The sequence below is a fragment of the Stegostoma tigrinum genome, chromosome 9 (assembly GCF_030684315.1).
Source record: "Stegostoma tigrinum isolate sSteTig4 chromosome 9, sSteTig4.hap1, whole genome shotgun sequence".
Taxonomy (NCBI): Eukaryota; Metazoa; Chordata; class Chondrichthyes; order Orectolobiformes; family Stegostomatidae; genus Stegostoma; species Stegostoma tigrinum.
Genome location: NC_081362.1, coordinates 4,113,584 through 4,140,614, shown reverse-complemented (window position 1 = coordinate 4,140,614; position 27,031 = coordinate 4,113,584). Strand labels below are relative to the sequence as shown.

The following is a 27,031-nucleotide window of genomic DNA, read 5'->3' as shown; positions in this document are numbered from 1 at the left end:
GATGCTTCACAAGGAAAGTTATCAGACACAATTTGGCATTGAGGCGCATAAGGAGATGTAACGAAGGCAGTTCACCATCACCTTATCACGGACAACGTGGGATGGGCAATAAATGTAAGCCTAGCCAACGACACCCTCATTCCATAAATGAAAAGAATGAAAGAATTATGCATAGGTTGGTCAAAGGGTTGGTTTTATGGAACGTCTTGAAGCAGAAACTGAGATAGAGAGAGAATTCGAGAACTGAGGGCCCAGGCAGGAGATGACACGCTGCCTCTTGTAGAGCAATGGGAACTGGGGTTTGGACAAGAGGCTGGAATTGAGGAGCGCAGAGATCTCAACAGAGTGTACAGGCTGGAGGAGGTTACAGAGACAGGGAAAGAATCTTCACACAGAGAACTCAAAAGGCTTCTATGAAAACAAAACCCTGATCACGCCCACAAAGTCCATTAACTGCTCACACTGAGACTTTTCTTAGTCACTACCAAGTTGTTAAAAGATCGAGTTTAGGACAGGTTGTTTTTCTTGGCAAAATGATTGTATAGCTCCATTGTTTCGTGCAGCCTGTCACATAATGATGGGTGCACTGACCTCCAGGAAATAGCAGTTTACCTTCCCATGGCTTTTGCAAAGTAGGACATACCAGTATTTTCAACAGGTGCTAGGACCTAAATGCCCGAGTAAACTACTGCCATATGACAAAGGCATCCACTGACAGAGCCTCACAAATCTGTTTTTGTCTCCAGAGACAGCATCCCGTCAGTTCCTGTGCATGTACTCAAACTCCTGTGTCATTTAATCACACAAATTATAGGCCGGGATCCTACCAAAATGAACTCAAGCCACCGAAGCAAAATCAATGCCTTAGAGATTAAATATCTGGGGAAGAAATGTTCTAAAAACTTATTTTTCTGGAGTTGAGAGAAGGGTCTCCTTATCTGTTCTGTATTGGATTTGTGAGGGATGAATGTGTTAAAGGACCAGCTTGACTCAGCAGTGCCAAACAAATCTCATTGTGTCCTCTTCTGTTGACCTCCATCCCACATGGCTGTGATCAAAAAACTCTTAATCCTGAAGGAAAGTTTGTTTCACAAACATGCTTGGTCGATGTGCTGTAACCCAGTCAGGCCAGTTTAATCCCTCACTGACAGGCGAAACCTCTCCCTTCTTGCCTCACAGTGTATACACACACACAGATAATGGAGGAATTTGGTAAACACAGAGCATAATTTATTAGCTGTTAAATCCGTTCTGAAAAGAGTCATAAGGTTTTTTTGATTTCTTCCCAAGCCTGAGCTCCTTATCCACAAATCAAACAGCTGCTCCCACTTGGTGTGCTTTTGCGGAGGGTGAGCGGGAAGAGAGGATTGAGGAGTTTTTTTCCTCTAATAGAGTTAGTCCTGCGGCTTATTTTCTACAAAGGCATTGGCCCCTGCAGCAATCTAGGAGAGGCATAAGGAGGGAAACCAGAACTTAGGGTCCAGTTAGTTGAAGGCACGGCCACCAAAAGTCATAGAGTCGTAGCCAAGGAGCGCAGAAGAAGCTTTTAGGCCCATTGATGGGATCAAAGAGGGGTCTGAAGGAGCATAGGCTTCTTGGATGTCTGTGGCGTTGGAGGAGATTTTCGAGATAGGAAGCAGGAAAGCCCTGGTGGGAAAACAGGGGTGAAGGATTTGAAATTGGGTCACTGTCTTGTCTGGAAGCCAGTGTACATCAGAGAATGCCGTGTGGCGAGGGTGAATGGGACACAAGGTGAGTTTGGCTGGAGGAAACAGAGTTTTGAACAAGTTCGAGTTTACGGAGAGTGAGTCCAGTTAAGGGTCTTCTGCTGCAGCTACTTAAGAAAATGTAGTTGCTATTCTGTAAAGCAGTAAGTACCTGACATCACAAGGTAAGCCCCACCCATCAGGGTATAAAGGCATGATCTTGTATAGGGCTACTCAGTGCGTGTTTTCAAATTTTCTGTTAAGTTCTTGCTCTGGTGCTAGCTCTTCGTAAATAACGGTAATATGTACTTAAGTTTAAATTGAGACCATTTATCACAAGAGACTTGTGCATCTGACATGTAGTCTAAGTAGCTATTAACTTCTATATACTAAACCTGTGGTCTTTATAAAGACTGAGGCTAACTTCTGTTAAGGGCCTTAATGTGTTCATCCTTTCCCACTTAGTATCAGTATCTGACACTAAGAAGACGACTTGGTGGCAGTGTATGTACCCAATGTGTTGTTCTGGAGGATATGAACAGAACGTGTTTTGTGCTGACAGGGGAGCAGATTTAGCCATTTATCCTTCCTGACCTTCTTGCCTTTGAACGAAGCACTTCTGGAACACCTCTGGAGCAGCTCTGTACTCTCTTGAATCTGTACCTTACATATGTTGTTCTGAAGGTCCAAGAGTTTGAAGCTTTCATCACCAAGTTGGATTTACCAAACTATGTGGTTTGCATCTAACTCTGAGAAAACTGTTACACTCTGCATCTCTGTTCGTAGTCATAGAGTTGTACTGCATGAAAACAGACTCTTCAGTCCAGCGTGTCCATGCTGACCAGATATCCTAAATAAATCTAATCCCGTTTGCCAGCATTTTGAACATAAAACATTAAAGTGCAGAACAGGCCCTTAGGCCCTCGATGTTGCGCCGACCTGTGAAATCAATCTGAAGCCCGTCTAACCTAAACTATTCCATTATCATCCATATGTTTATCCAATGACCATTTAAATGCCCTTTAAAGTTGTCAAGTTAACTACTGTTGCTGGAAGGGTATTCCACGCCCTTACTACTCTCTGAGTAAAGTACCTACCTCTGACATCTGTCCGATATCTATCACCCCTCAATTTAAAGCGATGTCCCCTCATGCTAGCCATCACCATCCGAGGAAAAAGACTCTCACTGTCCACCCTAACTAATCCTCTGATCATGTACGTCTCTGTTAAGTCACCTCTTAAACTTCTCTCTAACGAAAACAGCTTCAAGTCCCTCAGCCTTTCTTCATTAGACCATCCCTTCATACCAGGCATCATCCTGGTAAATCTCCTCTGCACCCTTTCCAATGCTTCCACATCCTTCCCATAATGAGATGACCAGAACTGTATGCAATACTCCAAGTGCGGTCGCACCAGAGTTTTGTACAGCTAAATTGGACCTATTTGCCCATATCCCTCTAATCCCTTTCTATTCATATACCCACCCAGATGCCTTTTAAATGTTATAACTGTACCAGCCTCCTCCATTTCCTCTGGCAGCTCATTCCATACATGCACCACCCTCTGTGTGAAAAAATTGCCCCTTAGGTCCCTTTTAAATCTTTCCCCTCTCACCTTAAACGTATGCCATCTTGTTTTGGACTCCCCTACCCTAGGGAAAAGACCATGGCTATTCACCCTATCAGTGCCCTTCATGATTTTACAAATGTCTATAAGGCCACCCCTCAGCCTCTGATGCTCCAGGGAAAACAGCCCCAGCCTATTCAGCAACAAAAATAGAGATTGCTGGAAAAGCTCAGCAGGTTTGGCACCATCTGTGATGAGAAGTCAGAGTTAATGTTTCCGGTCCAGTGACTCTTCCTCGGAACTGATGGTAGCTAGGAAAGTGTTGGTTTATATGCAGAAGATAGGGTGGGAAGGAAGGGGGTTAAGGAGTAAATGATAGATGGGAATATAGCCCAAAGAGAGAGAAGAACAGCTGGACAGACAAAGGAACAAAAACAAAGTTGCTGGAAAAGCTCAGCAAAGCTGGCAGCATCTATGAAGAGAAAAGCAGAGTTAATGTTTCAGGTCTGGTGACCCTTCCTCAGAGCACACACAGCAAAAGAGTTGATAACAATCTGGCTAGGAGGGTGAATAGTTGTGAATGGGGATTGTTGGTGGCTAACAATAGGTAGTGTGTAATGGCAGGCTATGTGGTAACAAGGCCTGGTGTGTGGGGTGGGGGACTGGGACATGGGAGGGTTCAGGCCCGAAAACTATTAAATTCGATATTGAGTCCAGAGGCCTGTGTAAGTGGAAAATGAGGTGTTCTTCCAGTTTGCACTGAGCTTCACTGGAACACTGCAGCTAACCTGAGACAGAGATGTTGGTCAGGGGACAGGGTAGTGTATTGAACTGGCAGGCAACAGGTGGTGTAGGGTCTTTTTTGCAAGCAGAACATTGATGGTCTGTGAAATGGTCAGCCAGTCTACACTTCATTTCTCCAGTGTAGAAGAGATCATATAGTGAACAGCGATACAGTAGAGTAGATTGTGGGTAGTGCAGGTGAAATACTGCTTCACCTGGATGGTATGTTTGGGCCCTTGGATACTGAGGAGGGAAGAGGTAAATGGGCAGGTGTTACACCTTCGGCACTTGCAGGGAAAGGTGCTGTGGGGGTGTGGGGATGTGTCGGGTGAAGGAAGAGTGGATAAGAATGTTCCAGAGTGAATCGTCCCTGCAGAAGGCGTTCAAGGGAGGGAAGGAAAAAATGTGTCTGATGGTGGCATCTCACTGGACGTGACTCATGATCTTCTGGATGTGGTTGGTGGTGAGTTGGTAGGTAAGGACTAGGGGAACGTCATTGCTGCTGCCAGACGGAAGAGAGAGGATGAGGGCTGAAGCACGGGAGAAGTCAGACCCCATTGAGGACCATGTCAATAATGGTGCCTATTCAGCCTCTTCCTACAGCCCAGATCCTCCAACTCCGGCAACATCCTTGTAAATCTTTAACTTCTTTAAAAACATCCAGAATTTCGCTAGGCTAATGGTGACCACGTAGCCATTGTGCTAAACATCTATCTGGTTCACTAATCCCCTTTAGGGAAGGAAATCTACTTTCTGTAGCTGGTCTGGTCATCGTGTGACTCCAGGCTCAATGTGGTTTGATAGATTGATTTACTGTCACGTATACCAAAATACAGTGAAAAGCTTTGTTTATGAGTGGTACAGGCAGATCATGTTGAGCAAAAGATGTACAGATCAAAACAGACTTAGAGGTATACAGGTTACATTATTTGAGGCTAGAATCCATTCAACAGTCTGATAATGGCTGGAAAGAAACTGTTCCTGAACCTGTTGGTGCTTGTGTTCAGGCTTCTGTATCTTCTGCCTGATGGAAGAGGTTGGAAGGGGTCATTACTGCTTGTAGGATGGGTCTTTGATGATGTTGGCTGCCTTTCCACAGCAGTGAACGATGTAAATGGAGTCCATGGATGGAAGGATGGCTTCTGTGATGGTCTGGGCTGTGCTCACCACCTTCTGTAGTTTCTTATGCTCGTGGACAAAGCAGTTACCATACCAGACCATTATGCACCTGGGGAGTATGTTTTCAGTGGTGCAGAAGTTGGTGAGGGACCTTTATGGGCATACCAAATTTCCTGAGTTGCCTGAGGAAGAAGAGTCATTGTTGTACCTTCTTGACTGTCACATTTATGTGGGAAGCCCAGGAAGCTCATTGGTTATCGTCTGTCTGAGGAACTTGATGCTCTTCACTCACTCAGTTCCATTGATATAGTTGGGGGCGTGTTCTCCTCCTTTCTTTCTGAAGTTGATGATCAGTTCTGTAGTTTTGCAGACATTGAGAGACAGATAGTTTTCATTGCACCATGTCACCAAGCCCTCTATCTCCCCTCTGTATTTGACTCATCATTGTTAGATATCCATCCCGCTTCGGTGGTGTGATCAGTGAACTTGTAGATGACATTTGTTCAGAATTTGGCAGCACAGTCATAGATGTACAGGGAGTACGGCAGGGGACTGAGGGCACATTGACAATTAACTGCCCTCTGGGCATTAAGAATGGGCAGTAAGTGCCAGAAAGAGAATACATTCTAAGTTCAATAAAGTGAGATGATTTAAGAAGGGCCTAGACCACAGCAAAATTGCTTTCTGGTAGATTTCTAGCTTAATGGGATGCCACGGCAAGGCTTGCTGTAGAGAACAGCTGAAGAAATTTTTACCAGGCAGCTGTAAACTGACTCCTCTTGTGTTGCATAGTTTGGTAAGAGACCAATGTTGTGTAATAAGCTGGACACTGCATCTGGGATGCAAAGTTTTATAAATTAATTTGGAATTGTTGGAAGGTATTTCAGGAAGACATTGGAGAGCATAGACTGTTGTGGAATTTTCCTTCCATTAAAAATAATGGACGACCATTCCTGTGGGGAGACTTTAGAAAATCTACAAGTCTTACATTTTGGCTTGCAAGGAGAAAGCTGTAGAGAAATTATATTCCATATGTGTAGCTTCTTAATTGTCAGGTCCAAGTGTTTTTTTACTGCCTGTTTTTGACTGAATACGAATACTTTATCACCCTGGGATGATCTTGTGGGGTGCTTTACTTAAAATCATTGATTCTGGCTGACTATTCAGGATTTCAGAAACAGATGGAGACTAGTCAGCCCATCTTGCCACCTCTGGTTCTTTGAAAGATTACTCCAATTAGTCCCACTTCTCTGCTTTTTCCCCCAATTTTTATCCCTTTAACTATTTGCCCACTTTGAAAATTATTAGTGAATGAGCGATCTGCTTTTGGCGCCTTTCAGGCAGTACATTCCAGACTATAACAGCTTCTTGCGTTTTTTTTATTTCTCTCTCACTTTGCCTCTAGTTCTTCTGTCAACTCTCTTCTTGAACTGATCCCTCTGCTCACCCACCTTCCTGTCACTGAAAATGGCTTGTACTGGGCAGGGAAAGTGGAGTTCAGTTCGCGATGAGGTCAGCCATGATGGTAATACATGGTGGAGCAGTCTTGAAGGGGACTGAATGGTCTACTTCTCCTCTTTCTTATGTGCCGAATCAAAACATGTCATAATTTCAAACATCTCCTTCAAATCTTCCTTCACTTTCTCCTATGCAAGCAGAAGTATCCCACTTTCTTCAGCCTCTTATAGAAATATAGAGAAGTGGATCAGGAGTGGACTATTTGGACCATCAAATATTCTCTCTCATTCAAATAGATTGTGTCTGATCATCTACCTCAACATCATTTTCTCATGTTATCTCTACATCACTTCATGCCATTAATCTCCAAGAATTCTATCAGTCTCTGTCTTGAATTTACTCAACAATTGATTCTGCTTCACCCCCATGAAGCTCTCTGGGATGGATAATTCCAAAGATTCACCACCCTCTGAGTGAAGAAATACCTCCCCCTCTGAGTTCTGAATGGCCTTCCCCTTATCCTGAGACTGTATCCCTTGGTTCTAGACACTCCCAGCTGAAGGAAGCATGACATTGACATCAAAACTATCAAGCTCTATGAACATTTTGTATGTTTCAATGATATTGTTGTTTATGGGTCTGGAAGGCTCTGGAAGGGTTAATACTTGACTGCATGCAATAAGCACCGCCCACTGTGATGATGTCTTGAGGCTTCGGTGAGACAGTAAAGTTGGATTTCACAGGAAATAAACCTAGGACCACGTCCCCCAAAATTCTTTACAGTAATGGACAGTCTATTCTTATAACCCGTGAATAGCTGCAGAGAAGCAATAAGCTTCATGTTGTTTACTCAACAAAACTTTCTTGTTAGACCAGAGGGTGGCTACCTTCACTCACATTGGACCACACAAGCCCCTAGGAGGTCCATACACTCAGATGACATAGGTGATGGCATGGGGTGATCATGGCCTGGTGCTATTATTAATAGACTATTAAACTGGAGACCTTGCTTTGAATCTGGCCACGACAAATGGTGGAATTTGAATTCAATTAAAGCAAGTTTGGAATTAAGAGTTTGGTGATGACCATGAAGCCATTGTCAATTATTGGGCAACCCATCTGGTTCACTAATGTCCTTCAGGGAAGGAAACTGCCAACCTCTCTTGGTCTGGCCTACAGGTGGCTCCAGGCCTATAGCAATGTTATTGACACTTAACTGTTAACAGTTAACACTTAACTGACTCTTAACAATCAAGGGATGGGCAATAAATGCTGGCTGACCCAGTGACACCTACATTCCATGAGCAAATAAAGAAAACACACAACTGGGATCACCTTTCGGTCTCACATGTAAAGAGTCACTTGTTAATGGCTCCATCCAAAATAGTGTTGAATACACAATTAACACAAAAGCAAAGTTGCTGGAAAAGCTCAGCAGGTCTGGCAGCATCTGTGAAGGAGAAAACAGAGTTAATGTTTCGGATCCAGTGACCCTTCCTCAGTTCTGAGGCTGGGACACCGGACCCAAAACGTTAACTCTGTTTTCCCCTTCGCAGATGCTGCCAGACCTGCTGAGCTTTTCCAGCAACTTTGCTTTTGTTCTTGATTTACAGCATCTGCAGTTCTTTTGGTTTTTACACAATTGAAACATCCTTTATACAGCATAATGTCAATTGATGCCAACCTGAGGCTGCTTCAGTCTAAATTCTGGATTGTTTTAGTGGGAAGAGGCTTCTCTTGAGAGGGAGCATAGATACTAGTTATGAATCTGTTGGGGGTGAATGGCCGTATTGAGTTTTTGAAATTTGTTCACTGGATGTGAGCATTTAAAGGGCAGTCACCCATATCGCTGTGGACATGGAGTCACATGTAGATTAGACCATGTTTCCTTCACTAAAGGGAATTAATGAACCATTTTTTAAAACAAAAAGCAGTAATTAGTAGTATTAGGCCAGCTCACTACTCCACCTTTTATTGAATTGTTTTTAACCATATGCTCTGGCAGGATTTGCAACTATGTTCCCAGGCTACTGGCCTGGCACGCTGGCTTAACTGTCGAATGACATTCCCACTATGTCACTGACATATATTGTTCTTTGCATATTTTCTTCAAGTACCTGGAAAGGTAAAGTCACCATGGTCTTATCAGAGCACAGGGCTGCTCTCTCATTAGACAGACAGACACACACACACAGACACGTGCAGACACACACACACACACGTGCAGGCGCGCACACACACACACACACACACACACACACACACGTGACTGGACGTGATTTAACCAGAGGGTCGCCACACCTCAGGCTAGGGGAGAGGTTGAGAAGGAGGGTGTTTTTTGTGGTAACCTCAGTCAGTATGAGAATGGAACCCAGACTGTTGGCATCACTAACTAGCTGACCAGCCAACAGAGCTAACCAATCTCCCTTAAGTAGCAAGTTTCTGGCCACAAATCTGACTGCCCACCACAAGTTGGAGCCTTAAAAAAAATTCTGTTTTCCCCCCAGCAGAGGCAGGGGTAACATCCTGCAAATAGCATGAGACAGCTTTGTGAAATGAGACAGCTTGGTAGGGGGCAGTGACAGAGAGCATCCTCAAAGCTCCTTACACTCAGTTACATGCCATTGGCCAAAATCGACCCAGGGCCCAGCATTGCAACACTTCCAGCGCCAACGTCTCATTCTTCTTGAATTGCAGATGTTTTGAGACAATGTGTTCAATGACCTGAAAAAAAAATAGGATGTGGGTGAGGGGTTTAGCACTTTGCTCTGCACTTTTTCAAATGGAATATTTGAAGCCAAGCCAAGCAAAAGCAAACGTAGGCAACTTAAAGTTTAAATTGATGCCAGTATCCGGCTTGCTGTTTTAAGTCTGTGCAAATCTTATTTTTAAACTCTTGAATGATTCAGCAAATACATCAAGGATGAAACTAAACACCATTTGTACCTTCTATTCTTATGTTTAACAGCCTCTCCATACTTGCTCACACAATGTATTTTAATGCAATGTGGTCCCAGTGCTTCTACTGGGCAGTACATTTCCAACTTGAGCCTCAAAGAAGTGATTCTATTGCAGTCCCCCTTTCTACCTGTTCAACTTATTTGAATGAAGGTGCTCATGTGTGAGTGTCAATGGCTGAAATTGCAGTAGACTCATTGCTTTGAATTCCTGCCCACTGGAGCAGAGTGGAATGTCTCGATCACACACTTATTTCAGAGTTTCACTGACTCTCCTTCTGCAGACCTGGTGCAGCTGGACTCCAGCTCAAATCCTGGGGTGGGGGTGAGTGTGTGGTGACAACAGGTAAATGGGTGGTAGATCTACCTAATTGTCAGACATTGTAACCTTGGCTAATTTAGTCATTAAGTAAAATAGTAAAAAAGGCAACGCATGGGCAGGACATTGTGTGTGTTGGCCTGTGATTGTCTGAGAATGTGTGAGTATGTGAATGTGTCTACATTTGTGCATGTGCGGATGTACGTGTGTCTGTGTGAATGTGTATGTGTGAGTATGTGTGTACCTGACTGTGTGTGCAGGTGCAAGTGTGAATGAGTGTGTATGCATGATTGAATGAGTAAGTGCGTATGTACATATTTGTATATGTGTGCGTGTCAGTTCGTCCATTTGCGTGTGTTGGTATAAATGTGTGCGTATGTGTGTGTGTGTGTGTGTGTGTGTGTACAGTGAGACAGTGTGTATATCAGTGTCTCCATGTCTGATATGTGTTTGTGTTGGTGTGTGTGGCTGTGTGCGCATGGATGCGTATGTATGAGTGTGTGTGCGCACGCATGCACATGTATGAAAATGAGAGTATATTTTACAGGTTGTATTTTCATTTCATTAACAACTCTAAAAATGAGTTATGATTTATCACACAGAATAAATAACACAACAGGTACTCCCACAAGGCAAACTAAAGGTACAAATTCACTGTATTTTGAAATTGATAGCAAAGGTATACTCCAATGTTCCCATCAAAGACGAGAAAGTAAATGTGAGCAAAATGTAGTACCTAACTTTGCACTGAATACATTGAAAAGAAAAGTTAAAAGGTGAACAGGGAAAATCTGCATACCCAGAGTAAAACATAGTTCCATCAGACCCCAAACAAACTCTGTGAAGTATGTGACTTCCTGGTTTTAGAAATTGACGGCCTCACAGCCCTATCATATTTAATATAACAAGGTACCATACCACTCCAGCAGCGAAATAGCAAAGGGGAAGAAAGCAGTAGAAATAAATCAAATAAACATTAAATATTTACCCTACATGCTGTCCATTAAATATTCATTTACCTACTTAATTTTTATTAATTAAAGGGATGTGGGCATCAAAATGCCAATCTCTAATTTCCCTTGGGAAGATGGTAGTGAGCTGCTTTGTACTGTAGGTAAACCTTACAATTAGAAATCCCAAGATTTTGACATAACAATAGTGGAAGAAAGGGTTTTTGTGTACAGACATACCTAGGCAATTTTCAGGTAGATGCCAGCATTGTATCTATACTGGACCAGAGTGGTTAAGGGAGTGGTAACTTCTAGAGCACAAGTCTTCAAATACTGTTGCTAGAATGTTGTTAGGGCCCATAGCCTTTGTAGTGTCCAGAGCCTCTGACCATTTCTTGATATGGAGTGAATCGATTTGGCTGAAAACTGGTATCTGTATTGCAAGGATCTCCAGAGGCAGCTGAGATGGATCACCCACTTCTGGCTGAAGATTGCTGCAAACCCGTCAGCTTTATCTTTTACACTGAGGTGCTGAGGATGGGGATATTTGTGCAGCCTCCTCCTGTGAGTTGTTTAATTGTCCAACACTATTCGTGACAAGATGTGACAGGACTGCAGAGCTTAGATCTAACCTGCTGGTTTTGGAGTCACCTAGCTCTGTCTATCACTTGCTACTTTTGCTGTTTGCCGTGCAAGTATTCCTGTTTGACAGCTTCACCAGGTTGGCATCTTGATTTTAGAAAAGCCTGATGCTGCTCCTGGCACGTCCTCTGGTACTCTTCAGTTGAAAATTTGGTATTTTCCTGGTGTGTTCAAAGAGCATCAATGGAAAAAAGCCTATCAGACCATGACCTCCCTGCTATTCAGGGGAATTTGCTCCTTGCAAATTGGCTGTTGTGTTCCTACATCACAACAGGGACGTTCGTATCCCATTGGCTGTAAATGCTTTGAGGAGTCCTGAGGTTAAGGTGCTATAGCAATGCAGGTTTTTTTTTTATTTTCCTCCTCCACATTCAGACACTGCCATCACGTCATATTTTCAATACTGAGAAAGTCCAGGCCAACCAGGAAGGCAGAACAGCAAACAACAACAACAGTTTTCATTTGTATAGCACTCTCGATGTAGCATATTCATCTCAAGTAACTTTTTAGGTGCAATTATCGAACAGGCATTCAAGAGGCACAGGCTGTGTATTTTGATAATAGTGTGCAAGTGAATGGGGAGAAATCAGGAGATTGGCACAAATAATGATGCTCGCTTGAAGAGCTATTGCAAGCACAATGGACTGAATGGCCTCCTTCCTCCCACAACCACTCTTGTGCGCCTGTAAAACTGTGACGCTGAACTGGTAAGGTGGGGTGGGGGGAGATATTAGGACAGGTGACCAAATGTGAGTCTAAAAAAGACAGGACAAAAGAGAGGCTGGGAAATTTAATTTAAAAAATTCTTGCGTCTTGGACCAAGGAAGAGAAAGACATAAAAAAGGAGACAGGAAAGAAAGAGCGCACATCCAGACAGGTCTCGCTTCCTGCTACACTGAGACCACAGAGACAGTGAGAGCAATAATCTTCAACACACCATCAGTTCTGCTGGAGGAATTACAGCCTATGCGACACACAGTCTGTTTTATATTTTTCCTTTAACTTTATTTCTGTTTAAGTCAATTCCTACCTAGCTGAAACTCCATCTGTGCTAGATAATCTTCCCATATTCGCCTCGACATGGGGCGGGGGCAATGACCTAGAGGTAGTATAACTGGGCTGTTAATCCAGAGACCCAGGCTCTGGGGACCTGGGTTTGAATCCTGAATTCAAGAAATGTCTGAAATTAAGAGTCGAATGCTGACTATGTATCTATTGTCGATTATTGGAAAAACCCATCTGATTCACTCATGTCCTTTAGGGAAGGAAACTGCCACCCTCACCTGGTCTGGCCAATATGTGAATCCGGGTCCACAGCAATGGTGTTGACTCTTAACTGCCCTCTGGGCAATTAGGGATGGGCTATAAATGCTGCCTGGCCAGCAACACCCTCGTCCCTTGAATGTATAAAGAAATAGACTTAGCCCCATCTGTGTTCGGAAGACATGTTGCATCACACTTGAAATGTTAACTCTGCTTTCTCTCAACAGATGCTCCCAGACCTGCTGAGTTACTCCAGCAACTTTCCATTTTTAGACTTCCTAAAGTTCATCGGGTTTAAATCATCATAAAGGCTCCTCATTGGCAGAGTAGAGTTTGTCAAGTTAGGATTTCTTAGTGCATTGTCAAACCAGTTTCTCTCATTTAGTCTTCTTACCTTTGATCTGTAAGGTATACATTGGGTCCCCCAATTTATGAATGTCTGACTTAAGAATGCTTGCACTTATAAATGCAATCTCATATAAGGGTACAATTTTAAAGATCAGACGTGGGAACATTTCCTGTACTCATGAACAGCTGCTCTATATTGTCTGGGTTTGTGTTCTGACTTGCACACAAACGGGCTTACAAACTGACTCCAAAACAGAGCCTGGTCGCAGCCCGGAGTCTACCTGTACATTACGAATCTATCAATTAGGAGTAGGTCATTCAGGCCCTCAAACTCACTCCACCATTCAATAAGACCATGATCGTAACTTCAAATCTACATTCGCAGCTACCTCTGACAATCTTGCATTTTTACCCAGAATCTTCCTCCCATTCCTTAAAAATATTCTATGAGGAAGATCATGTCACAGCTACAGCAGAATTCCAGAAAATTACACACTGTTCACAGTTCTCGTGGTTTCCCAGGATGCAGAAGAACAGGATAATCTCTTCCTTGGGGATGTGACAGACCCACTGTAACTCTTCTAATTTTTGCAAACCTGCAAGATTTGCAGGTTAATAACAAGGAAACAAACTTTAAATTGGATACCAGGTCAGATGTCTTGATTCTTTCAGAGGCTTCATCATGATCGAAGAAAAGGAACTCTTAGACAATCCTTCATTCAGCGTTATGGAAAAGGGGTTATCAAAATCAGAATGAGAGGGTGAATATAAAGTAGTCTTCTTCGCAATGAAAGTGAAAACGTAGAAGCCCTGTACATCATTTCTAATCACCACATATTTCTATTGGTTGACAGTGTTTGTGTAGCTTTAACCTTTCTTTGATTGGCAGGTGTGGAAGATGTGGAAACTTACACAGTGAGCCCTGAAGTAGCCTTCACTGTAGAAAGTCTTTCTTCTTGATGACCAAATGATAATACAGATTTCTTATTCCCCTCAAAAGAGAAGTTAAAAATGGTGGGCGAAAATGGCAGCAAAAATGAAGCCACCAAGCAGTATTCAAAACCGTGGTTTGCTCTTTCACATACAGTCAAAGAGAAGGAGCCCACCACTCATGCCACATAGTTAGCGGAGGCTGAGAATTCAGACCTTGCTAGATCCTTGGATTCAAGTGGTTTCCCTGTTAAGACCCTATTGTCCCTTTTGAGGAGAATCATCCTTTAGTTGAGAAGGTGAAGAAGAAGTGGTCTACATATTTCACAGAGCTAGCAAGGAAATTCAGCGATAGCTACAGCAGCCATTGTGAGGTGGAAATGGTGCCACACGTGTAAAAAGGTACTACAAGGAAGCAGGAACTAAAAACTAACACTGTGCAATCATTACTGAAAGCAAGTGAAACTTTAAATAATTCTCCAGCTTTGAAAGTTGTCTCAGATAATGGAATTATCAAGAACAAGGCCATTCTATGTCAACGTAGACATGGAAACTTCAGGAAGTGTGGAGGATGCTCCAGATGCATTTAGCAGAAGGTAGATCCACATCATGTATCTTACAATCACACATGAAGGATGTGAATTTGAAACAGTCTGAGAATATAAACTTTAAAGCTTACAAATATCCTTCAAGTAGATACTTCAGCAATTACAAGCAGCTGATGGACATGGAAAAGAAGACCCCTAGCTTCTGGAATTGGGGAATATCTCACCACAGCTTAAAAAGTCAAGCCTCTCGACTGGGTTTGCAAATATTAGAAATGGCCAAGAGTTGACTGGCGTGTAAGATGGTTAAGTGGGCTCATGGCATACATTTATTGGCTGAGATGTAGAATATGAAGCCAAAGAGGTTGTCCTAGAACTGTCTAAAACCACTGTAAGGCCACCTAGCACAGCACTTATTGCTGCATCAGAAGAAAGATGTGAAAACAAGAGGAGGGAGCCAGACGTGGGATGTTTTAGTAAGGAGTAAAGACAATGGGCTGGGGTTGTCTTCATCGGAACTGGGAAAGCCAAATGGAGATTGAATTGAGGTGTATAAAATTTTGAGGGGCCTTGTCAGGATATCATAACAGGACATTTAGAAAGCGTCAACAGGAATGTACAAAATCAGCAGGTGCTCATGAAAAGGAAATCCTGCTCAACAGTCCTCGTAGAGCTGTTCTTGAGGATGTAACCTATAGAATAGATGAGGTAGAATCAGTGGATGTAGTGTATTTGGATTTTTAGAAAGCTTTTGATAAAGCCCCACTTAAGAAGTTATTGTGCAAAATCAAAGGATTGGGGGTAATACACTGGCTTGGTTAGCGTACAGGAAACAGAGAGTAATAATAAATTGGTCTTTTTTTGTAGTGGAAGGCAGTGTTGAGTGGGGTCTGTATGAATTAGTGCTTGGGTCCAGTTACTCAAAACATACATCAACAATTTGGGTGAGGAAATCAAAAGTCATATTTTCAAATTTGAGGCAATGAAAAGCTTGGGGGATTGTGAGTGAGGAAGAGGGAATAAAGAGGCTTTAGGGTGGTTTTGACATGTTCACTAAAGGATGTCAGATATAGTATAACATGGATAAGTGTGAGGTGTCCACTTTAGTGAGAAAAACAGAATGGCAATTGTGTAGTTCATACGGTTGTAGACTGGGAAATATTGAGGTGTAAAAGGACCTGGATGTCACTCTGAAAGCAAATATATGGGTGCAACAAGCAGATAGGAAGGCAAATGGTATATTAGCCTTCAGTGCAGGAGTATGGGAGTAAAGAAGTCTGACAAGATAAAAAGTTTCAATGAAATGTAACCTTTTTGCAGCAGTGCATAAATAAGTGTCACTGCAGGCAGTGCTTTTGTAGTGATCATCAGTTAAAGTCTTATCATTCAGTGCCAAATCACCACCTTGTTATCTGCACATTAGTAATGGTTTCACTATGGTTTAGTGGACAGGACCTGAGCCTTTGAGCTCAGGGCTGTTTGTTCAAGTTCCACTCTGACAGAAATGTTGACTGACAGTGCAACGCAGCACTGAGGGAGTGCAGCATTGCTGGAAGGGCTGATTTTTCATTGAGTGGTTGAACCAAGTCAGTGCCCAGTCTCTCAGATAAAGTACGTATTTTGAATAATAGCAGAGTACTTATTCCCAGTGTCCTGACAAATATGTACATCAAAATAGTCATCTCAATGCTCATTATCATGATGCCATTTATGGAACTTCCTGTGTGCAAATTACCTGTTGTGTTTCCCACTTTATAACAGTGGCTACACTTCCAAAATGATTCAATTGGCTGTTAAATGCTTTTAAGACTATCTGAGGTTTTGAAAGGGGCTATAGAAATGCAAGTCTTTTTTTCATTTGACGTGGCTTCAGAAAGAATGTAAATATTTTCCTCTTTCAAGACCAGGTTCTCCTTTGTTCAAAAACCTGTGCAAACAACATCTGAAATGTTAGATTTAAGACAGGTCAGTACATTGTGAATTCAGCATGAACCTGAGATACTTTTCGAAATGAATTCTTTTTAACTTCAGTCTGAGGGGCAGAGTACAATACATAAATTTGTCAGGAGAAGCAACCAGCAGTCTCCTGGGAGGAAGTTATTGTTACAGACATACTCTGTTGTATTTGAAACAATGAGGTATTTAAAGCTTGCGGTTTCTGGCTCTTGTTGACCAAACTATTTCATATTCAGGTGAATTGATACAAGACAATGCAGCTCTTTCAAACTTGAGACGCGTAATCATATAATTGTAGAATAGGACAGCACAGAAATAGGCCATTCAGCCCATTGGATCCGCACTGGCTCTTTTGAAGTGCAATCTAGTTACTCCCAATTGTGTCGCTGTTTCTCCATTTGGTTACATTTCTTTTGCTACTTCAGGTATTTAACCAATTCCACCAAATCACGAGTACATCTGATTCCACCATGCACATTCCACATACTAGTGAGTGAAAATTGTTGGAAAATGATTTTCAGAAGTTAAGGGGGAAGAAATAGTTTGCAAAATGTCTACATGGGGATATATACATGATTTTCCCGTCATGCCATGTGCTTCCTCCTGCCTTTGAAATCTCAGTGAAGAGGTGTTATTTCATGCTTAGAAACAGCTCATGTTTCATCATCAAAGAGCAAATGAAAGATTTTGAAATGGGCTTTAAGATTTCAAATAATTTGGAACCTTTAAGGCAGATTAAAGTAATGGGCTACTGCATTGGTGTTTAGAATGCTACATTCCTTTCTGCTTCTGTGTAATTTAAAATTGGGCAAATAAATGTGATTTGTTGTTTTAACCTGAAAAATCAATTTGACTATGAGAGAAATAAAGCCCTAAATTTCATATTGAGCCTTTCACGACCTTTTTTCAATGTGATCAACTGTCAGTATAGAGCCTTTGAGTGGAGTTATGAAGGAAGCAATTTTATACACAGCAAGCTCCCACAAACATCAGTGTAATAATAGCCAGATAATCGGTTCTATTGATGGTGATGGTGGGATAAATATTGGCTAAAACACTGGGAAGGACTTTATGGTTCTTTAAAGTAACCCTATGGAATTGTTCGTTTTCAGCTTCCAGGTCAAAAAGAGATCTTGTTAAACATGTTTCCCATTCATTGCAGGAGCTTAGGTCAATGTAACATAGGAATTAAGAACTAACTTAAACCTTGCAGCCCTTTGAGCCTGCTCTGCCTTTCGAAAAAATCATGGCTGGCCTGGTTATGACCTAAGTTCCACTTTCCTTTCTAACTCCCACAACCCTCACATCCCTCGTCAACCAAAAAACTAACTTGCAATGTAAAAAAATTCAAGTATGGTCAAAATAATTGTTTATAAGTCCCTCTGGAGCATGAGATCGCCAGACCATACCAATGAACACACCTTAGGGTGAACATACTTCAAGAGAAACTGAACAGTATCTGGTTGATTCGAGCTACAATGCAGTAAAACACCAACATTTTTAATCAATTAAAAATGAGTTGATGGGAAATGGGAGTTTTGCAACACATGACAGCATGGCAGGACCTCCATCTGAGAATAGATTTTTCTCAATAAACAAATTTTAGGCCAAAAGACAGAACTTTGAACTCTTAAGAAACAGCATCTGTAACAGCTCCAGAGCTGTCTCGCCTTCTTAGTCAATATTATAATGACGCTTTACACTTGGGTGTAAAAGAAACTCCAGAAAGAATTCCTGTGGATGTGAAAACACTTCCTTTAATCCTCAGCAAACAATTCAAAATATCTCCTCCAACACTGGAATCTGCATGGAAGCGAACATGAACCCCAAGAGAAAGAGAAAATGCAATATAAGGTGTTAATAAATTAATTTTCTTCCCCATACTTTGTAAGTCAGTGCTAGTGCAGTCTTACTGGGTGTAGACAGTAAATAGAATACCAGTTTGACTAGTCATTAATATTGAATGCAAATGCTTTACTTTATCAGATCTATCTCTGAAAGAAAGCATGTCTTTCAAACCAGCCCATTTATGTTTAAACCGCAACTGATATATTTCTACTTAAAGTCAACAAATCCAGCTATCAGATTGAAAGGAACAATTTTATCCTGAGTCACACTTTACACAATTCTTGATTCTACCTTTGCAAGAAAAAAAACAGACAGGCTCTGGTTGAACTATTTACATTTCTCAATATTTATCATTGCTCTTGCTTGTTTCAACTATTTTAAAGTAAAAATAAAAAGGATTGGTTGGAACAAGTTACCATCATTAATTTTCCTCCAGTGAGTGACTGCCTTCTGTTTACAGCAAAGAAAATTATCACGCCTTTAAAAAGTTTTAAATCTACTTTTTGTTAATCACTTTTGGCACTTCCCAGTTATCAAATACACAGGGACATAGTTGATTAATGGAACATGCTTTCCCAATGGGTTATTTGGTCTATGCCACATCATTCTATTCATGGTTTATGCTGTATTTATTGAACAGAGTTGGAAACTACTGTGAACTACAGTATTTCGAGATGAATGAGGGCAAAAGTCATCTAGGGACATAAGATCACAAGACGTGGCAGCAAAAGTAGACCATTTGGCTCATCAAGCCAGATCTACTATTCAATAAGTTCATGGCTCATCTGCTTATGAGCTTAACTAAACTTTCCTGTATGTGCACCATAACCCTTGACTTTCTTGTCAATCAAAAATTAAGACCCAAAGGTGAAACGGGAAATGTTAAGACTTAAAGGTGGCGAAACTAATCCTTAAAGGGAGGTAAACTGAGAAAGGTGAGAATTTTTCATTTTACAGACTCCTGGGGGAATCTAGTTTAACCGCATCATACCAATAATGATGGAATGTTAATATAACTTGTGGAGGTAGTGGCTGGTTGTACCAGTTATGTTGGTTATGAACAGCAGCTGCCACAATATTAGGGATTACGGTACCCTGTGCACAGTTAGTTGGCAAATATCTGGGACGTTTTAGCTGCCTACATGCATATACTGACCATTCCAGTTCAAGTAAATCAGAATGTTAAATCAAATTAGGACAGAAACAATTCTTTGTTGCATGAATTAACACTGATTACACTCCAGGTGCTGCTTTTATTAGCCAAATGAAAGGAGAATACCACAGATGCTGGAAATCTGAACTAAAAACAGAGAGTGCTGGAGAAACTCAGCAGGTCTGGCAGCATCTGTGGAGAGAGGGAGCAGTTAACAGTTTGAACCAGATCTCTGTAGAGTTGTACGGAAGAAGAGTTCTGAAGAAGAGTCATATAGGACTTGAAATGTTAACTCACTCTCTCTCTCTCCAGATGCTACCAGACCTGCTGAGTTTTTCCAACATTCTCTGCGTTTGACTTTTCTTTACCTTGTTCTCAACCTCTACACTATCTGAGATCTTCCCCTTTGTGTTTCCTCTCATTCTCCTCTTTGCCTAAAACCAATCACTTTCTTACCCTCTGTTCTGAGGAAGGGACACTCAACCTGAAACGTTAACTCTGATTTCTCTCCACAGATGCTGCCAGACTTGCTGAGCTTTTCCAACAATTTCTGATTTTGTACCATTTTACTTCCCTTCAGTTCCAAAAAAGATTCCCATTTGGCTCATAGGAGACTACAGCAGATATAGAGCATTCAGTTCATCAAATCTCTTCCACTGTTCTATAAGACTGTGGTTGATCTGTTTGTGCTCCAAAGCCCACATTCCCAACTATATCCGACAACCTCTCTTGCCAAATAAGCAGTTATCTGCTGCTGCCTTAAAAAATATTCAATACTCAACTTCTGAGGCAGAGTTCCAAAGTTGCACAAAGTTGCTCAGAGAGAAAAATATTCGCATCGTCACTGTCCTAAAAGACATACTCAAAATGTTAATGCATTTTCTCTCTTCACAAATGCTACTGAAAATTTCCAACACTTTCTGTTTTTTATATCCATCTCTTGGCTTGTTTTGTTTTTATAATTTTTGCCGCTTTTGTTCACTTCCTATGCAGCCTTAACGTTGTATGCCTCACTCTGTGTAAACACGCCATGATCTATTTTGTCCTTATAAGTCATGGTCTGTCTGTGCTGCATGCAAAACAAAACTTTTCACTGTATTTAAGCTCATGTAACAACAATAAATCAAATCATATCAAATCAAATCAAATCCGACATGATGGTAGCTTTGGTTTAGCTGAGAACCTGCATTGATTGCCAAAGATTAGGAATGATTTCCCCTTTGTCTGAGATGAAACACACCTCAGGGAAGTAAAGGTGTATGATTTACACCCCGTCTAGTATTAAACAGCAATCATTCTGCATTGGGCACTGTAACTTTTGTGCTATTCGTCATGTTCATTGTTCCTTTGGGATTCAGAGGGTTGGTCTGTTTCTGTCTCAGTCTCCCATGTATGGTTATCCATAGAGATGCAATCACAATGTGTCCAAGTTGACCACAGCTTGTTGCTCTGAAGAGTTGACTCTGTACGTTGTACGCAGAAGCAATTAAATTAATTCCCTGGAGGCCATCACATTGAGTTCATCTGCAATGACTCAGATTTCGTACTGACACAATGTGAAATCGACAGAGAAGCTAAGTTCAAATAGTCTTTCCACAGAATGGAGCAAACATTTCAAAACAAAAAAGAAACATCAGGGTCAAAGAGGGAAAGAAAATATTTGGTAAAAATTCCTCCCTAAACCCTTTGGAATATCAAAACGCATCCACGTGTCATTTATAAAGGTACAATATACCTTTTATATGATGTGATCACTGCCCCAGTCAGAACTAGCCCAAGTTCTGGGCTATTGAATGTCAGGAAGGGGTCGGAAAAGGCATTCTGCTCCTCTTGGCCTACAAGCAGTGCCGTATGGACAGTGATCTCATGAATATCGTAAGTAGGCGAATTGGGGTTGGACTTGATTCTTTCACTTCTGTCCTTCTCCCATATATTGAAGTTTAAAATTCTTCTCTTGAATATGAAGCATGGCATGAGGCCATTCAGTCCATCAGGCTCATGTCGTAGTCCTGTGCAATTAGTCCCATATTGCCTGCTCTTTCCCCATATGGCCTCAAATATGTTACCCTCTTCAAGTATTTTATCCAATTCTTCTCAGAAAATCCTAAATGGCTTCATTAGCTATCCATTTATAAACTCTACAAACCCCAGAAGTTAAGAAATTAATAATGAGTTGGGATCCAGAAAAATTAGTCAGGGCTAACAGAACTTTCAATACTTAGGAAATATGAAGAAAGACATTTATGATCCATACTAGCAGTATGGACAGTAAGCCTATTTAAATTTATGAGCAATAATTTTATGAGCTGGCAGATCTAATGAGAGCTATGGACATTTTTACACTTCTTGGAAAACTTGAAATAAAGGTGAGTGTTTTTGGCACTTAATGGAGAGCAAGTCTTGGAGAACCAAAGTTTGCCTACCATGTCACAGAGGTAGTAGGAACTGCTGATGCTGGAGAATCTGAGATACCACGGTGTGGAGCTGGATGAACACAGCAGGCCAAGCAGCATCAGAGGAGCAGGAAAGTTGACATTTCGGGTCTAGACCCTTCTTCAGCCTACTAAGTGCACTGATCCATCAAAATTCACCAGAGGAAATATATAGCATACTGGTTACTGACTTCGCAAGATCCAGATCAATAGATTCACAAACTCGAATGGAATCAAGGCAGCTGGAAATTCACTGGGACATGGGGGTGAGATTCAGTATCAACTACAATTGCACTGAAAGGCGGACTAGGATTGAGGGCCGAAATGGTTTAACCTTCTTGTTCTTTTACTTTCTAAATTTTAAAATGGTACATGTCTTTTCCCGAGGGTGGGGGGAGTTTCAAACCTAGGGGGCACATTTTTAAGGTGAGAGGAGAAAGATTAAAAAAGGACATGAGGGGCAAATTTTTTACACAGGGGTTGGTACGCGTTTGGAATGAACTTCCTGAGGAATTTGTGAATGAGGGCACAATAACAACATTTAAAAGACATTTGGACGAGTGCAGGAATAGGAAAGGTTTGGAGGGATGTTGGTCAACAGGAGGCAGGTGGGGCCAGTTTAGTTTGGGATTATGTTCGGCATGGACTGGTTGGACCAAAGGGTCTGTTTCCATGAGAATAGCTCAATGACTGACTCTGGCACTTGAGGAGTGACCCGAGCAAACTGGAAAGCAGCCAAAACCTCCAGCAACATGTTGAAAGGTGCAAACACTACAGGAAGGTCAAAACCTGAAGCTGTGCTCTCACTTTTAACACCACTGCTGAGCACCAGAAAAAACATTCTTAGCTTCATTTTAATATGTGCCAGCTTGCTTTAGACTCTGTTTTGCTGTTGAAAATTGGAGGAAAAGAAAGGTTCTACAATATGTCACCAATGATGCACCAGGAGCCCTTCATCCCCTTGGGATCCTTTTGTCATTCAGCTAGATCACAGCTGACCTACAACTTCACTCAATTTATTTACCTTGTTTCCTCAAGTCTTTATACCTAATGAAAAAAAAATTATGGACGGTTTGAACTAATGGGAGAAACTGAAAGTGCTGGGACTATTTTCCCTGAAGCATTGGAGGCCGAGGGGTGACCTTATAAAATCATGAAGGGCATGATGAATAGTCAAAGTCTTTCCCAAGGGTAGGGGAATCCAAAACTAGAGAACATAGATTTATGGCGAGTGGGGAAAGATTTTAAAGGAATCTAAGGGGCAACTTTTTCATGCAGAGGGTGGTGCGTGTATGGAACGAGCTGCCAGAGGAAGTGGTGGAGGCTGGTACAATTACAACATTGAAAAGGCATCTGAATGTGTACATGAATAGGAAGGGTTTAGAAGGATAATAAAATGTGAGGCTGGATGAACACAGCAGGCCAAGCAGCATCTCAGGAGCACAAAAGCTGACGTTTCGGGCCTAGACCCTTCATCAGAGAGGGGGATGGGGGGAGGGAACTGGAATAAATAGGGAGAGAGGGGGAGGCGGACCGAAGATGGAGAGTAAAGAAGATAGGTGGAGAGAGTGTAGGTGGGGAGGTAGGGAGGGGATAGGTCAGTCCAGGGAAGACGGACAGGTCAAGGAGGTGGGATGAGGTTAGTAGGTAGCGGGGGGTGCGGCTTGGGGTGGGAGGAAGGGATGGGTGAGAGGAAGAACCGGTTAGGGAGGCAGAGACAGGTTGGACTGGTTTTGGGATGCAGTGGGTGGGGGGGAAGAGCTGGGCTGGTTGTGTGGTGCAGTGGGGGGAGGGGCCGAACTGGGCTGGTTGAGGGATGCAGTAGGGGAAGGGGAGATTTTGAAACTGGTGAAGTCCACATTGATACCATATGGCTGCAGGGTTCCCAGGCGGAATATGAGTTGCTGTTCCTGCAACCTTCGGGTGGCATCATTGTGGCAGTGCAGGAGGCCCATGATGGACATGTCATCAAGAGAATGGGAGGGGGAGTGGAAATGGTTTGCAACTGGGAGGTGCAGTTGTTTTTTGCGAACTGAGCGGAGGTGTTCTGCAAAGCGGTCCCCAAGCCTCCGCTTGGTTTCCCCAATGTAGAGGAAGCCGCACCGGGTACAGTGGATGCAGTATACCACATTGGCAGATGTGCAGGTGAACCTCTGCTTGATGTGGAATGTCATCTTGGGGCCTGGGATGGGGTTGAGGGAGGAGGTGTGGGGACAAGTGTAGCATTTCCTGCGGTTGCAGGGGAAGGTGCCGGGTGTGGTGGGGTTGGAGGGCAGTGTGGAGCGAACAAGGGAGTCACGGAGAGAGTGGTCTCTCCGGAAAGCAGACAGGGGAGGGGATGGAAAAATGTCTTGGGTGGTGGGGTTGGATTGTAAATGGCGGAAGTGTCGGAGGATAATGCGTTGTATCCGGAGGTTGGTAGGGTGGTGTGTGAGAACGAGGGGGTTGGTAGGGTGGTGTGTGAGAACGAGGGGGTTGGTAGGGTTGATAGCAACTCATATTCCGCCTGGGAACCCTGCAGCCATATGGTATCAATGTGGACTTCACCAGTTTCAAAATCTCCCCTTCCCCTACTGCATCCCTCAACCAGCCCAGTTCGTCCCCTCCCCCCACTGCACCACACAACCAGCCCAGCTCTTCCCCCCCCACCCACTGCATCCCAAAACCAGTCCAACCTGTCTCTGCCTCCCTAACCGGTTCTTCCTCTCACCCATCCCTTCCTCCCACCCCAAGCCGCACCCCCCGCTACCTACTAACCTCATCCCACCTCCTTGACCTGTCCGTCTTCCCTGGACTGACCTATCCCCTCCCTACCTCCCCACCTACACTCTCTCCACCTATCTTCTTTACTCTCCATCTTCGGTCCGCCTCCCCCTCTCTCCCTATTTATTCCAGTTCCCTCCCCTCATCCCCCTCTCTGATGAAGGGTCTAGGCCCGAAATGTCAGCTTTTGTGCTCCTGAGATGCTGCTTGGCCTGCTGTGTTCATCCAGCCTCACATTTTATTATCTTGGAATCTCCAGCATCTGCAGTTCCCATTATCTCAGGGTTTAGAAGGATATGGGTCAAATGCTGGCAAAAAGGACTGGATTAATTTAGGTTATCAGGTCTGCATGGACAAGTTGGACCAAAGGGCCTATTTCTATGCTGTACATCTCTACGACTCTAATGCTAATAAATCTGTGGTTAAATTTGAGAAACCAACTCTTTTGAAAAGGCAAGCTATCATGTTGCAAGGAAATTGTAAATCATTTCCTTTTAAGTTATTGTGATGTGTGACCTATAAAGGGTTAAGGAGAAAGTAATGTGCAAAAATCTAAGAATGTGCTCAGACCTTACTGCAGACAAAGAGAGTGACATAATTAACATTGGGCTGGATGATTTTAGAATGCACATTTTACTGCTTAAATCCTCCTTCTTTCAAAGGAATCCTTTTTTTCTCTCTCTCCAAATCCAATTTTGCATTCAAAGGACTTTGCAAGAAGGTAATGGAAACCCAGTTGCCGTAAATCATTGAGATCAGTTTCTGTGACCATTTCACAGAACTCTGCAATATTGCTATTAAACTCTGCTGCCTCTCTGCTCAGAAATAGGTCAATGGCTGGGAACCTCTTGTCTTATTGCTTAGGCTGTTCACTCTATTTCTTTTTGCAAGCGCTTTGGGGGAAAGAAAGATCTGAGCTTCGAAGCCTGCAAAGTAGAAAAATATGTTACATTGGAAGAAGGTTATAAGCAACAGGATAAGTCCAATTTTCTTCTGGCCTGATTGCATTGTAACATGCCTGGCAGCATTCCAACGCTACAATTCAAAAGGAGTGTCTTTATTGAATTCCATGCAGAGATATCATAACCTCAGAAAGGCTACCTTTAGCCAGAGGGTTGCACATGAAGGCATCCAACTGTGACTTTTGAATTGCAAGGGGATGACAATTTCCATTTGACAACTTGGGATCTGAGGAACTTGTTCAAGCAGGCAAAAAGCTCACATAATCCATTATCTCCCCACCCTCCTTTGCAGTAAGAGTCTTTAGTCGCTGAGCAAGATATAGACCCCAGACTGCAGAGAGTTAGAAACTCCCCCACCCCACTTTCAAACAGGCTCATTACACAAGTGTGGAGCATAAATGTGCGATGCTGGGGTCCCTTAAAAAATCAATTTCACTAGTATTTACTGTGCAGCAGGCAATTTCATTTAATTGCTATTTAAAATAGTAATTAGCTTTCCAAAATTCTAGCAGGGGTAAACCAAAGGAAGGTGTTACACAGACATTATGATGCACCAAATATTTATCATCTGGCTCCAAATGCACCAGATTATCAGAGTGCTGTTTTCAAAAATAAGAAGGTTTTGTTCTTAGAAAGAACAGTAAACTAACTCTTGGGTATTAGCAGGCAAGGGGGCAATGGTCATGTGACATCATAAGAGCTGCCCCACAACCGTTGGTCAAGAAGAATGGCTGACATCGCATTAATAGCGCACCCTCAAACATAAGGAATATTAACAGGGACAGGAGGGGAGGAAGGGGCAAGAAGACCCAGGGAGATGAGCCACACCATCTGCTTGGAGATTGACCAAGAGCACCCTTACATCAGCCAAGTGAGAAGCAAACTCTAAAACAGAAATTGCTGGGAAAACTCAACAAGTCTGGCAGCATCTGTGGAGAGAAAGCACAGTTAATTTATTGGGTCCAGTGCTCCTTCATCAGAATACTTTGAAGAAGGGCCACTGGTCTGCTCTCTCTTTACAGATGCTGCCAGACCTGCTGAGTTTCCCCAGCAATTTCTGTTTTCATTTCTGGTTTCCAGTATATGCAGTTCTTTGTTTTTTTTAGAACAGACTGTTGGTACAGAGATCACTGCAAAAGGGTGTAGGACCACTGGGATGTGGGAGCACACTGCTTCTATACCTCTATTCTGCAAAATAGCTCCAGGATTAGCAAAATGTTCTCATCTGTACCTTTTCCTTTCTTTGCAATGATGCATCATATCTAACTTACTGCCTCCCAATAAACTACCAGAAAATTGCAATCAATCATTGACCGCCTATGTTTGTGAAT

General features: G+C 42.5%; 1 long non-coding RNA gene across 1 annotated transcript in view; it reads left to right on the top strand.

The window, feature by feature from the left end:
- The first annotated feature begins 1,396 nt into the window (after nt 1–1,396).
- Nucleotides 1,397–27,031, top strand: part of LOC125455172 (uncharacterized) — an 85,537-nt gene continuing 59,902 nt past the window's right edge. The window contains exon 1 of the long non-coding RNA XR_007248172.2: nt 1,397–1,752. This is a non-coding gene — a long non-coding RNA (uncharacterized LOC125455172). The remainder of the gene's footprint in view (nt 1,753–27,031) is intronic.